Genomic DNA, 14,824 nt, shown 5'->3' on the forward strand with positions numbered 1-14,824 from the left:
TTGCCGGTTCGATCCCCAGGGCCGACAGTCCATGACTGAGGTGTCCTTGAGTAAGACACCTAACCCCCAACTGCTCCCCAGGCGCCGTGGATAGGGCTGCCCACCGCTCCGGGCAAGTGTGTGCTCACTGCCCCCTAGTGTGTGTGTTCACTAGTGTGTATGTGGTGTTTCACTTCACGGATGGGTAAAATGCAGAGGTGGAATTTCCCCGGTTGTGGGATCAAAAAAAGTATCTCTTAATCTTACTTAATACTTCATAATGGTTCCTGATTACTTTTTAATAATTCATAGTAGGTACAGAATAGTTTGCAGTAGTTCATAAATAGACAATCCATACTAGAACAGTAAATATTAAGTGACTGAATAATAAGCCTGGGGTTCAAATGGCTAAGAAGAATTCTAAAGCATCAAACTCATAGTTTTAATTATTTTTGATTACCCTGGGTTTTATTTTTGACTCCTGTATTTTTCATTCACATTACAAATAAAACTGATGACTTTTTCTACTGACTGAATGATAAACTGCAGTATGTATGGGAATTGTGCTGGTCAGTTGCTATCCGCATTATACATGACTGTGTTTTGTATTTGTTGCTTTTCTTTGAACATTCATTCATTTTATAGCGTAATGGCCTGCAAAATTGTAATCCTAAGAGTCTGTCCATTTGTGATTTGTTCACATTTGGCAAAACAGCTTAACATAAATATGAAGGTCATATTTTAAAGAATATATCTTCATAGTTACTTTCATGCCAAGGTATATAGTAATAGAAATACTTATGTTGAGAATATAAGGAAAACAAAAATTGTAAAACAGATGACAAAGTATGGAAAGTCCAAGCTTTAAAACAGTATCTTGGCTCTGTATTAGACCTGTGATGTTCCAGACATGCTGTTACCTAATGTATGATGCTTTTTCCATTACAAAAGCTATGAAATAAGTAAAATTATTATAAAAAACTGCCATTAATTTCCTATCTAGAACATAAGCATCCAGTTGAAATGGTGAAAAAAATCTTGCTCAGAAATCATCTCAGGAATATACCATAAATGAAACACTGCAGTGAGCAATGCGTGAATTCTTACTGAAAATCAACACATTTTGGCACCCCTAGTCATATGTTATATTTTTATATATGATAAATGCAGCAAATAAATAAACATTCTGCATAAAAACACACCATATTTAAGTTTGTTCCCTATAGAGGTTGTTATGTAAAATGAGTTCAACATCAGAAATCATTTAAGAGCATTTTGTTTAATTAAAATAACTTTGATGTAGGTTTTCTTTACTTTCTGTTGTATTAAAACCTCTTTGTTTCATATTGTTTATTCAATACTTAATATACTTTTTAAGCATGATATTTATTTTGAATTTAGAGCTTATTGAATTAACTTTATTTGCACTGAAATTGTTATAAACTTATTTGTTGATTTATTTACCAACCAAAAAATCAAGTAAGCAATTCAAATACTTGCTTCGGTTCAGTAAAGTGAACACTGACAAAGGACGGGAAAAGAAACAAATAAAAGAGATAAAAAGAAAACAGGTCAGTGATTCCTCTGAAAAGAAGCTTTTTTTTGTTCCCAGGCCTCTTCCAACTGCTCCCTCTCTCTCTGCCCCCTAAAAGCACATTAACTAATCCATATAAATGACCCTTTCACTGTGAGCCGTGTGCATCAGAGGCCGACACTATTCGGCAGACTGCAGGGCAATTTCACATTGAATTTCCAGCATGATTTGGACCAGGCATGAAGAATTGTAAATCCGGACCCGCTTTGCCGTCCCTTCCATATGACCTCTCTGCCACACTAAGGAGGGGATGCGTAAATAGCCATATTTCATAATAATGCATCTCTGATGTAAACTCAAAATAAGCCTGTTTACGGCCGTGTGTCAATAAGACTGTGCTTGTGTGGAATGGATTGGACACAGAAGGGTTGCCTGTCAGCTCGCTACTCTACAGAAAATGTAGGAGGATAACATGTAGATGATGATGGACTGAGAGAGTGAGATTGATCAAAATAAGCCACAGGGCGAGAGAGAAAAAGAGAGAGAGAGAGAGAGAGAGAGAGAGAGAGAGAGAGAGAGAGTGCAAGGAGGACAGAGAAATGGGGACATCATGAAACAAAAATTCATGTCATGCTTTTATTGACGGCCAACTTTGACGCTGCATAAAGCCAAACCTATTTCACAGGGCCAAGCCGAGAGTTTTTGCATGTGTATGTGTCTGTGGGTGTATGTGTGTCCTTAGTATGATTCTTCATAAAAGAAAGGACATTTTTATAAATAGTATAAAATAAGTCAGAACAGGTCAGCAAATTCTCAGTTTTGATATTTCACCATATTACAAGCTCTTTTTTCTCCTTTGTCTTACAACAGGGTCAGTAGGGTCTTTCTGAAAATGTTCTTCAGAATCACCAGCAGCATTTCTGATAAATGTTAGCAACAGCTCTTACTGTGTAATGATCCTCATAAGGGCTGAGACAGAACCTCAAACACTCAAAAAATTATGGAAAACCTGTCATATATGTTTCTACAAAGACTTTTTAAAAGTCTAAAATGGCATGATATAGCCCCTCCCATCGACCCACCACCGATGGGAGGGGCAGTAGTAGGGGTGCGGTGCATTGTGGATCGGGCAGTGTCCGAAGGCGTGGGCCTTGGCGTTCTGATCCTCGGTTGCTGAAACTGGCTTTTGGAACTTGGAACGTTACCTCACTGGCGGGGAAGGAGCCCGAGTTGGTGCGCGAGGTCGAGAGATACCGACTAGATATAGTCGGGCTCACCTCAACACACAGCTTGGGCTCTGGGTCCAATCTCCTTGAGAGGGGCTGGACTTTTTTCTTTTCTGGAGTTGCCCATGGTGAGAGGCGGCGGGCAGGTGTGGGCTTTCTCATAGCCCCTCGACTCGGCGCCTGTATGTTGGGGTTTTCCCCGGTGGACGAGAGGGTAGCTTCCCTACGCCTTCGGGTTGGGGAACGGGTCCTGACTGTTGTCTGTGCTTATGCACCGAACAGCAGTTCAGAATACCCAGCCTTCATAGAGTCCTTGGAAGGGGTGCTTGAAAGTGCTCCTCCTGGAGACTCGATTGTCCTACTGGGGGACTTCAACGCTCATGTGGGCAATGACAGTAAGACCTGGAGGGGTGTGATTGGGAGGAATGGCCTCTCTGATCTGAACCCGAGTGGTGTTCAGTTTTTGGACTTCTGTGCAAACCACAGTTTGTCCATAACGAACACCATGTTTGAACACAAGGATGTCCATAAGTGCACATGGCACCAGGACACCCTAGGCCGCAGTTCAATGATTGACTTTGTAGTCGTGTCAGCGGACTTGCGGCCATGTGTACTGGACACTCGGGTAAAGAGAGGAGCTGAGCTGTCAACTGATCACCACCTGGTGGTGAGTTGGATCAGGTGGTGGGGGAAGATGCCAGTCAGACCAGGCAAACCCAAACGTATAGTGAGGGTTTGCTGGGAACGTCTGGCAGAAGAACCTGTCAGATTGATCTTCAACTCACACCTCCGTCAGAACTTTGACCAGATATCGGGGGAGGTGGGGGACATTGACTCAGAATGGGCCATGTTCCGCTCCTCCATTGTTGAAGCGGCTGACTGTAGCTGTGGTCGCAAGGTAGTTGGTGCCTGTCGGGGCGGTAATCCTCGAACCCGGTGGTGGACACCCCAGGTGAGAGATGCCGTCAAGCTGAAGAAGGAATCCTACCGGACATGGTTGGCCTGTAGGACACCAGAGGCAGCTGGCAGGTATCGACAGGCCAAGCGATCTGCGGCTTCAGTCGTTGCCAAGGCAAAAACCCGGGTGTGGGAAGAGTTCGGTGAGGCCTTGGAAAGTGACTTTAAGTCGGCTCCGAAAAGATTCTGGCAAACCGTCAGGCGACTCAGAAGGGGAAAGCAGTGTGCCACTAGCACTGTATATAGTGGAGATGGTGTGCTGCTGACTTCGACTGAAGACGTCATTGGGCGGTGGAAGGAATACTTTGAGGACCTTCTCAATCCCACCGACACGTTCTCCAGTGAGGAGGCAGAGTCTGGGGACACGGGAATAGGCTTGTCCATTACTGAGGCCGAAGTCGCTAAGGTAGTTAAAAAGCTCCTTGGCGGCAGGGCTGCAGGGGTGGATGAGATCCGTCCCGAGTTCCTCAAGGCTCTGGATGTTGTGGGGCTGTCTTGGCTGACACGCCTTTTCAACATTGCGTGGACATCGGGGGTGGTGCCACTTGATTGGCAGACTGGGGTGGTGGTGCCTCTTTTTAAAAAGGGGGACCGGAGGGTGTGTTCCAACTACAGGGGAATCACACTCCTCAGCCTCCCTGGTAAAGTCTATGCAAGGGTACTGGAGAAGAGAGTCCGGCTTATAGTCGAACCTCGGATCCAGGAGGAGCAGTGCGGGTTCCGCCCTGGTCGTGGAACACTGGACCAACTCTTTACCCTCTCCAGGATTCTCGAGGGTTCATGGGAGTTTGCCCAACCAGTCCACATGTGCTTTGTGGATTTGGAGAAGGCATTCGACTGTGTTCCCCGGGGTATTCTGTGGGAGGTGCTTCGGGAGTACGGGGTACATGGCTCTTTGCTACGAGCCATTCAGGCCCTGTACAAACAAAGCAGGAGCTTGGTTCGCATGGCCGGCAGTAAGTCAGACTTTTTCCCAGTGAGAGTTGGACTCCGTCAGGGCTGCCCTTTGTCACCGATTCTATTCATAATTTTTATGGATAGAATTTCTAGGTGCAGTCAGGGGATGGAGGGTGTCCGGTTTGGTGACCTCAGGGTCACATCGCTGCTGTTCGCAGATGATGTGGTCCTATTGGGGACATCAGGCCGTGAACTTCAGCTTTCACTGGATCGGTTTGCAGCCGAGTGTGAAGCGGCCGGGATGAGGATCAGTACCTCCAAATCCGAGGCCATGGTTCTCACGCGGGAAAGGGTGGAGAGCCCTCTCTGGGTCGGGGATGAGCTCTTGCCTCAAGTGGGGGAGTTTAAGTATCTCGGGGTCTTGTTCACGAGTGATGGTACAAGGGAGCGGGAGATTGACAGGCGGATTGGTGCTGGGTCAGCAGTGATGCGGGCTCTTTACCGGTCTGTTGTGGTAAAGAAAGAGCTGAGCCATAAGGCAAGGCTCTCGATTTACTGGTCGATCTATGTTCCCACCCTCACCTATGGTCATGAGCTTTGGGTAATGACCGAAAGAACGAGATCGCGAATACAAGCGGCTGAAATGAGTTTCCTCCGCAGGGTGGCTGGACTCTCCCTTAGAGATAGGGTGAGAAGTTCGGTCATCCGAGAGGGACTCGGAGTAGAGCCGCTGCTTCTTCACGTCGAGAGGAGCCAGTTGAGGTGGTTCGGGCATCTTGTTAGGATGCCTCCTGGACGCCTCCCTTGGGAGGTGTCACAGGCAAGTCCACCGGGGAGGAGACCCCGGGGAAGACCCAGGACACGCTGGCGTGACTATATCGCCCAGCTGGCCTGGGAGCGCCTCGGAATCCCTCCCAGGGAGCTAGTGGAAGTGGCTGGGGAAAGGGAGGTCTGGGCTTCATTGCTCAGGATGCTGCCCCCGCGACCCGAACCCCGGAGAAGCGGAAGATGATGGATGGATGGATGGATGGATGGCATGATATAGTACCAAAAAGCATGCCACTGTTGTTACAAGGTCACAGAACCCTTCTTTGCCAGTGTATAGAACGCTTTTGTTAAGAGTGTACAATACAGAGCACATACCATATTGCTTTTGTGAAAAGGAGATATGTGTGTTCATTTTATTTTTCTTTTCTTTTTCTTTTTTAAAGAACCATCAGGTTCTCTATCAAGAAAAAAGTTTTCCTAAACTTTCTTCAAGGGTTCTTCAGTAAAGGAAATGATTGTATATAGAACCATGTGAATGCTTAAATAGTGCTTTGCATGTGTTAAATAGTGTGCATGGTATATGCTTCTTTAAACAATATTTTTAATGGTTCAAAGTAGCACCAAAAGGTGTTCTGCTACTGTTGTAATAGAACCTAGTTTTCATACTATATAGAACCCTTTTCACTAAAGTGAAGAACCATGAACTTTTGGGTCAGGATGTAATGCAGAATCTGCAGTAATGCAAAGGCCAATATCATGATAACAAATAAACGATGCATCATGCAGCCCTAATTCTAATGCGTCTACCTTCTTAATGCTTCCTGAGCATATACTCCATTGTTAACTTCTTTAGATCGCTAATAACCACTTTAATGCATCAGACAACTTTGTCGCATTCTGCTATATTAGTAACGCCAGCCTGCAACCAGCTGTCGTGCGACAACTTTGAAAGAGACCACAACCCTCATCTTCATCAGGAGGGATACATTTTACACATGACTGGTTTCCACACAGTTTTCTCTGATTCAGTTCCTCAGTAAGTATGCTCGATTCAGGTCTGCTGCAGCAGCATAAACATGTCAAATTTATTAGAAACCCTTCTCTTCTAGCTCCACTGTGTCAGTGAGACTGTAGCCCATTTGTCTGTGTCAGTCATTTAGCAAGCCTGATAGCCAGTTTCTGAGCATCTTTGGGTAGTGGACCCCTCTCAACTTCAGTTACCGCTGTGCTGAGAATGGTCCACCACCCAAATAATAACTGGTCAACAGCAATCCTGTGCCCAGAAATTGTTAAATAATTACAGAGGTAGAGAAGGGTTGGTAAATTATGTAGCAATAGATGAGCTACAAGGCAGGAAGTAATACAAGGTAGGTGTTTCTTATAAAATGGCCACTGAGTGGAAGTACGAGGTAGGTGTGTCTAATAAAGTGGCCAGTGAGTGGACATACATGGTATGGGTTTCTAATAAGGTGGTCAGTGAGCGGAAGTACAAGGTAGGTGTTTCTTATAAAATGGCCACTGAGTGGAAGTACAAGGTAGGTGTGTCTAATAAAGTGGCCAGTGAGTGGACATACATGGTATGGGTTTCTAATAAGGTGGTCAGTGAGCGGAAGTACCAGGTAGGTGTTTCTAATAATCTGGCCAGTGAGTGGAAGTACAGTGTATGGGTTTCTAGTAAAGTGGCCAGTAGTGGAGGTACAAAGTAGGGGTTTCTAATAAAGTGGTCAGTGAGTGGAAATACAAGGTAGGTGTTGCTAATAAAGTGGCCAGTGAGTGGAAGCACAGCGTAGGGGTTTGTAATAAACTGGCCAAGGAATACAAATGCACATACAATAAATAATGTATGAAAGACCTTTGACTGCAGCAAACAAAGTTGAACTGTGACAAGTTCAAGAACTGTTTACTTAAACCAAGTTCAGAGACACCAAACACATAACCTTGCTTTTCATGCAGCATTCAGTTATTCAAACTGTTAAACAGACAGACAGGTTGGTGTATACAAGAACTGATTGACAGAATTCCTATTAGCACCTGAATCTTTGAAAGACTGAACAAGCTGAATATATGTAGGTGCGTTAATTAGTCATTTCGGGCACTGCATTGCAAAAACAAACAAAGAAATAAATAAATAAAAGAAGTGTGGTGACTTTCCAGCGATTCTCATTATTTTCATCTTCCATCCACTCTACTCATTATGTCACAGCTTACAAATGTTAAAAAACAATATGTTTGGTCCATAACAACTCAGATTTACAATGTGTTAAAATGCCAAACATGGCAACATGCTCTTAACTAGAGTAATACAGCTTTAAAATCCTGCCCTTCATTAACATGATGAAACTCTCAGTCTAAAATGCAGAAAAGTAAATATGTGAAAAAATGTAGTTCCTTTCTTTGTTTACACTTAATAAGTACAAAGCAGTGTTGACCCTTTAGAGCATACAGTGACCACTGGTGATTTCAATTTCTCACTTATAATTCACTCAAACAAGTGGGGAAATTGTGTAGAAACTGCAGATTCTAAACTGTCAGTTCATACCATATTTGCGTTTGTAAGTATAACAGGAGATATTTTATAATTAATTTTTTAAAATTTTATTTATACAACTATATACATATAATATATGTACAACTATGTACACGATGTTGATCTGTGGAAGAGAAAGTCATCCCTTTCATTTTGCCAACAAATTTTGAAAAACAAATTTTGCCTCTTGAAATAATAACTAGGTAACTAAATATGTACTAACTATGTAATTAATGATGTTTTAATTACATTTAAACAGTGTAAAAAAAACTACATTTCTAATGGTTAACCTTCTGATGAAATAACAACTATGTAACTAATAATGTACTACACATGCAATTAATAATATAGTCATGTAAACTAACAGCAAAATTACAGTAATACCAATAGTCTACTTAATGTTTACCCACTGAAGAAAAGACACAATTAGCAAAGTCAAACAATAAGAAATTTCTTATACCATTAGAGCTTTTATACTAGTGTCTCATAATATCAATTGAGGCTTATATTCACAACAGCCAAAAGTTACACTGCAATAGCCTATAACTCCAAAAATACTTTTTTTTGGATGATAAGCAAGCACTGAACAAAACTACTAACTAGCTGAAACCACGGGCTACAGCACAGCTCTCCCAAACCAATACCAACCAGCAAAATCTTCTCCATCAGCAGCATGAGAGAAGAAAAAGTAAGGCGAGGCAAAAGAGAAAGAGAAAAGTGTATCTTACCTTGAGGTTGTAGATTTGAAAGTCAGTGGAACATGTTCTCCCCTGAGACCTACAAGCAATACAGCATTAACATAAGATGTTTTCATTTTTATTCACATTCATTTCAGCTAATCATAGCCAGTAAACATGATTCAATGTTTTAACTTTGGAATGTTAAACTGCCTTAAAATCTTTTAAAAAATTAGATAAATTAATACAAGTATCAAGTAACATTCTGTTAACTTACTCCAATAAACCCAAAACTACATCATATACTTTTTTAATTTAAAAGATCAAATCACTTTTAACAGTCTATGAGCACAGTCTAGACCAGGGATGTCAAACTCAGCCACTAAAAGTGCCATATTAAAAATTCTCAACAAATCCATGGGCCGACTGTGCTTTTTTTTTCTTTTCATTTTTACTTAACATTTTGCTATGAACCCACCTGACCAGTATTCATTCAAAATATACAAAAACTGCAACAGTAAAGTAGGCATTGAAAACTTCAATTATTCAAGAAACAAGTGTTTCGTATAAAAGAATAGGCTACATTATCTACACATAACCGTTAAACTTCTTTAACGTTCCAGGAGATATTGAAAAAAGAAAACTGCCTGTCTGCTTGAACTAAACACCAGGTATCTTTTACTTTTGTGTAACCACTGGGCCATAGAAGTGGGTCAGAGGGAACATTATGTTGCAGTGTATGCTGGGAACTGTAGTGCAGCTCATGTATTAGTACAGCACTAGGCTTGCTGTAAGGAATTGGATGCAGGTGAAATGTTCAGACAATCAGTGCTTCTGCAGACTACACTGATAGTTATAGAGCACAGAACACTGAGAGAAAGAGCACGGGGAGAGAGAGAGAGAGAGAGAGAGAGAGAGAGAGAGAGAGAGAGAGAGATAGAGAGAGAGACAGAGAGAGAGAGAGATTTGTTTTCTGACAGCATCGGTCGGTAGTAGAAGGAGTGAGAGAAAGAGAGAGAGAGAGAGAGAGAGAGAGAGATGAGAAAAGAAAGAGAGGACTCCTTGAAATGGGGAATCTCAGCAGCACTCAGAAACCATGAAGAACACAGAGAGGGCTGCCTGGTCCTTTTAAAGTGTGAGAATAGCAGCTTTTGAATGAAGTGTTTGATTTAGCATGTCCCAAATCCAAAATCTACCCAAAACTATTGCATGCAGAACATTTGTACCCAAAGATGTGCAGCCACACAATAATAACAAAGAAATACACTCTGGAACTCTAGAAGGAGCGAAAAGAACAACAAATTCTCATGTAATGTTGCTTTAAACATATGGGAAATACCCCAATTTAAGCTCCACTGCTGTGACTAGGCATAGACTTGATATGCCTTATACATGATCTTTGCTTTAATGTAACATACCCAGTTACTATAGAACATTTTGCACTACTTACATGCATAACACAATAAGTCTTCTAACATCAATGCTGCATAGACATCTGATTCTCATCTGACATTTCTACAGCACCCTCTCATAGCTCTTACCCTTTACATCATTTACATCAAAACATTACATCATTCTCTTATACCAGTGTGAACACATTAAAAGTGGGTAGGAAGTTGTGGAAGTACTTGTTCTGAGAACCATACCTCGTTTTCTTGCAGTTCTTAAGCTTGTTGATAGGGTTCTGAATAAGTTTTGTCTTGTGTTATCCACATCTACCTGATCTGTGCACACTCCTGCAGAAAATTACTGACATGTCTGGAAATGCCCAAATGAACTCAAATGCATGTTAACATTTCTGTGCTTCAAGCTCCTGTACATTACATGAGCCTGCTAGTTAAAGCTGCTGTGTACAACAAAAAAACAGGGTGCGTACAAATGGTTAACAAAAAAGGGTAGCACATCTAAATATACAAATAAAGACGACATCATCTACAACTGAGTGACATTTTAAACCATTTTAAAACAACAGTTATTGCTTATAATGGCGACAGCAGATTACACAGCTGACCGGGCTGTAATATTGTGATCATCAAACCACAAAAATGTGCAAATTTAGAATTAATGATAACATCTCTCTCTCGGGCTGGAAATTACATTGTCAAATCCCCCAAAGCGCAAAGGAAAGTGCAGGGGCCCGTGTGTCATACTTCGCCCTCCAACGAGATTGCGTCTGAACACTCAGAACATCAAGATTAAGAAGCTTAAGGTAATGGAATTTTGGGAATCAGACATCCGGTGAGAGTGTGTGCTGACTACGCAAGCAGCGTGGGATTTTGGGATAAGCAAGTTTGTTCCTTCAAAAGTTTTTGCACGGGCTAAACACACCTCAGGTTTGAGAATTTTTATACAGTTTTATATTTATTTTTACCTCAATTTACAAAAAGCAGAAAAGGTTTGAGACTCTTAGACGTCATGCATATTGTGAGTGATGAAAACGTAATTTTATCTAGAATTTTCTGCAATAAACTGGATTACAATTGGATTGTATCTGTAAGTAGATATTTTAGTATGATTCAGAGTTGAAATTAGGAGCTGGAAATGAGATTTTATTGTGCATACTGTTCCAAATTTTAACTTTTTTTGCCATGTTTTTATCAATTTTAAACACTGATGTATAGTGTTATTACTACGTAATTGTGTGTATTTATGCTTACATAGTATGATAAAACAACAAATTATAGACTTCTAAGAGCTGAGCTACTGTTTTTGCCATTTTTGTGATTTTTTGACATTGAAACAAAAAGTAAAGAGTGCTGACTAGAACCTGTTAATACAGAATATCAATTGATCTTAACTATAATACTGTACGTAACTAACACTGCTCTAAATTAATGCATGTTACATTATTACAGTGTTTTAATAATATCAACAACACACTGCTAAAGGGTAATCAGAAAACCAAGCTTATAAACTCTCTTTACAAAAAGTTAAGCCTTCCTATTGCTGCGTCACATTTGAGAGCTGGAATCAATCGGAGCGGTGGCTGTTACATCTGAGTGTCATTTGCATTGGGAGCAGGGAATGGGACCAGAGGACACTCCTCTTCTCCTTAGCGCTCTCATTCTGCTTCGTTAGCCAAACGGCTCCAGCCATGTTGAATTAATGCTAATTAGGATAATTGTGTTGACACTCTGGCAGCTCTGGAAAATGGCTTCCGTGGAAAAGCTGAGTGAATAAATCAGAGCAAAGCCAACAGCAAAGAGAGTGTGAAAAAAAAGTGCTCAAACAGCACACATCACCTAAGAAAGTGGATGCAGGGATGATGTCATCATTATATCTAAGCCTATGTACTAGAATGTAACTGTGTTTGTAGGATTTCCATTTACCTTTATTTTATTCTTATTTACGTTTTACTTCTTTATTTCTATTTTATTTTGTTGTGTTCCCTGAGCTGTGCTACTGCTTAATTTAGTCCATGAACCTTTCTTGGTTTCAGTTGGGAAGGTTGGAAGTCTTCTATGACCATGCCTTCACCAGTGGCGTAGGCAGAAATAAATTTCTGTGCATGCCTGTCAAAAAGTGGGTAGGTCTACTTGGTAGATACAATTTCAAAGCATGCTACACCCCGCAGTGTCACAACATCAGGTTTTAGCCCACTACTGAAGACAATGCAGTCATCATTATCATCCAATGCTTCTGTCCTGATACAAAAAAATAGCTGCTGCTGGTTCATGAAGTTCAACTGACCTTAACCAGAATGCTGGATTCGCATAAATCCTTCCCTTCATGAACCAGCAGCATCCTTCAGTATAAAGCATGTGCTCACCACAGGCACAACTTTTGCCTGACCAAGACAACATAATTATTAAGTGAAAATCAGACGAGAATGTAGAAGTATGAGGAAAAACAGAGCAATCCTAAGCAACATAATAACCTATATACAATAAAACAAATTGCCATGGCAGGCAATGAAAATTTATGTTGAAATCTATACCAACACAGATAACAGTTTTACATTGATGTTATTGATTTACCTCACTCTGTCTTCCTGCTTGTAACTTTTTCACTCAGCCCACACTGATTACCGTAAAAGCATAAATTAAAAATATACTGTATAAGTCTGTCTCTACCAAACTCCAGCTAATGGGAAGGTAGGCTAATTCTACAGTTAACCAGACTTGATACACTACAATGTACCTTTTGATTTATGTTACGTGTAGGGCCAGGCCTACCAAAACCTACCCGTGGCTACGCTTCTGGCCTCCACTTAATTCTTCAGCTGGGTGTGATGGCTGTGCTTATTTCAGTCAAAGGATTTCTGAACTTGACAGGAGAATCTCCTTGCCATAACAAATTAAAGGGATGAAGAATTTCTGGATTCAGTGCTGGGGTCAGCACATGCCAATGCTTCGATTGGGTTGGATATCGTATCCCCTCTGTGGTCATTCACTCAAGCTCAGCCAAAGATTTGGTTCCTCAGCTTCGCTCCTCTGAGTATGACTGCATGGTCATCCTGTCGTTCACCGCTGCTGGTGCTGCTGCACACCACCACTATACGCTACCTTTGGCCAATTCACCTCTTCACACTCCGGGAACCTGTCAGTCGACGTACCTGCTGCCCCACTCCAATAATATCCCTGATATTAGGAGGTTCTATTGTCAGAAACATTAAACACCACTAGGCCGTCACCCACTACTTCTCAGGTGCTAAGGTCTGTGATATCATGCAGGAGCTCCCCAGCCTCTTAGATAAGAATAATTTTGTTAGCAATATTGTTATATACTGCTGAAAGAGACTTTACATTTTTTGTAATATTATTTTCATATCTGGTCCAGCATATTCCACTACACGGGTGAGGCATCAGATCTAGATAATTATCGACTTACATCTACATCGACATGCTTAGCCAAAATCTTAGAAGCTCAAGTCAAGAAGCTTTTTTTTTTTCTTTTTTAGAGAAAAACACAGTACTATATCCACTGTTATGCTTGTTTTAAATGGACTTTTTACTGTCAAAGACAGAAAAAGCATAGTGTTGCCCTTTTTTATTAGATCTCTCCCATGCTTTTTACACAGTTGATCATATACAGATATATGCAGATGGCACTATTTTATACTGTTCTGCTGATTCTTTACATGCAGCAGTGAAAAAATAAGTGTTCTTTTGTTGCTTTACAGTTCTCTAAGTGCATAAATTACTTTTAAAGGTGAAGAAGACCAAATTCATTCTGTATTCCAGAACTTTTCATTTTAATTCTCTGAATCTCAATAGCCTGAAGACATCCAGAATCGAAAGGGTTACTTATATGGCTGGATGACAAATGTACATATAACATTTATGGCATTTGGCAGACGCTCCAGAGCGACTTAAACATCATACTTGTAAAATAGTCTGCAAATCAAGACAGAAACTTGGTTCTAATGGATCAAAACAAAATGTGTTTCACAATGCACATGAACTTTTGAGACTACTCTATCATCAATAACTGATTACAGTAATGTAATATACAGAGAGGTATCTGCCAAATGTCTCAAGGCCTTACATACAGTCATTCACTCTGGTTTGAGTCTACTCATCAGAGACCCCTACAGCACTCATCACCTCACATTGGATCAAAAAGTAGGTTGAATGAATGGCAGTAAACACACTGGCTCCTCTTTATCTACATCGTCTGATCGTCATATGCCACCTTGCATCACATTAATGCTTTCTGTGAACTACGGAAATCAAACATGTTCAGGTGACTGGATCACACTTCAGTTACTAGGAGCTTCTACTGAACTGGGAAAATCTGCTTTTTGCTACAGTGAACCACTCAACTGTTTTAAACTTTTCTTTCTAACCACCTCCACTCAGCCTGCAACTGCAACTTTTTTTCATCTTTCTACTACTTTATTTTTATTACCTTAAGTACTAACGTACCTAATAGTTTATTTATTACTTATCTTAAAGTTGTCTAACTTGTCGGGGCCTCATTTATACTTTTAACATAATTAGCTTATATTTACTCTTTTAAATGCCTTGTTTTTTGTATAATGCTTGACTACATTGTAAATGAGGGTCACCCTCTACAGCGAGTTTAAATAAAGGCTGGCTGATTGTTTGATTGATGAGTAATTGATTGATTTATATATGTCAGGTGTGTAATACATATGCGTAATAACCCACATTTCTCAAATGTATTAAATATATCTATGTTTGGGTTGCCCAATACTCGTCCTACTGCCTCCCACACTGCAGAGGTCAGCTCGAACCCAAATCTAGTACACCTGATCCAGGTATTGAAGGCCTTCAGGGGCATATGTATTTAAGAG

General features: G+C 40.9%; 1 protein-coding gene across 49 annotated transcripts in view; it reads right to left on the bottom strand.

Annotated features, from left to right (window-relative positions):
* The window catches only part of LOC108427456 (protein tyrosine phosphatase receptor type D), a 713,922-nt gene that overhangs the window by 377,850 nt on the left and 321,248 nt on the right, over positions 1-14,824 (bottom strand). For all 49 annotated transcript variants that reach the window (XM_017697632.2, XM_037532739.1, XM_017697621.2 and 46 more), the window contains exon 8: positions 8,617-8,665. The gene's annotated coding sequence lies outside the window, so the exon portion shown is untranslated. The remainder of the gene's footprint in view (positions 1-8,616; positions 8,666-14,824) is intronic.

Source organism: Pygocentrus nattereri, chromosome 22 (genome assembly GCF_015220715.1).
Source record: "Pygocentrus nattereri isolate fPygNat1 chromosome 22, fPygNat1.pri, whole genome shotgun sequence".
Taxonomy (NCBI): Eukaryota; Metazoa; Chordata; class Actinopteri; order Characiformes; family Serrasalmidae; genus Pygocentrus; species Pygocentrus nattereri.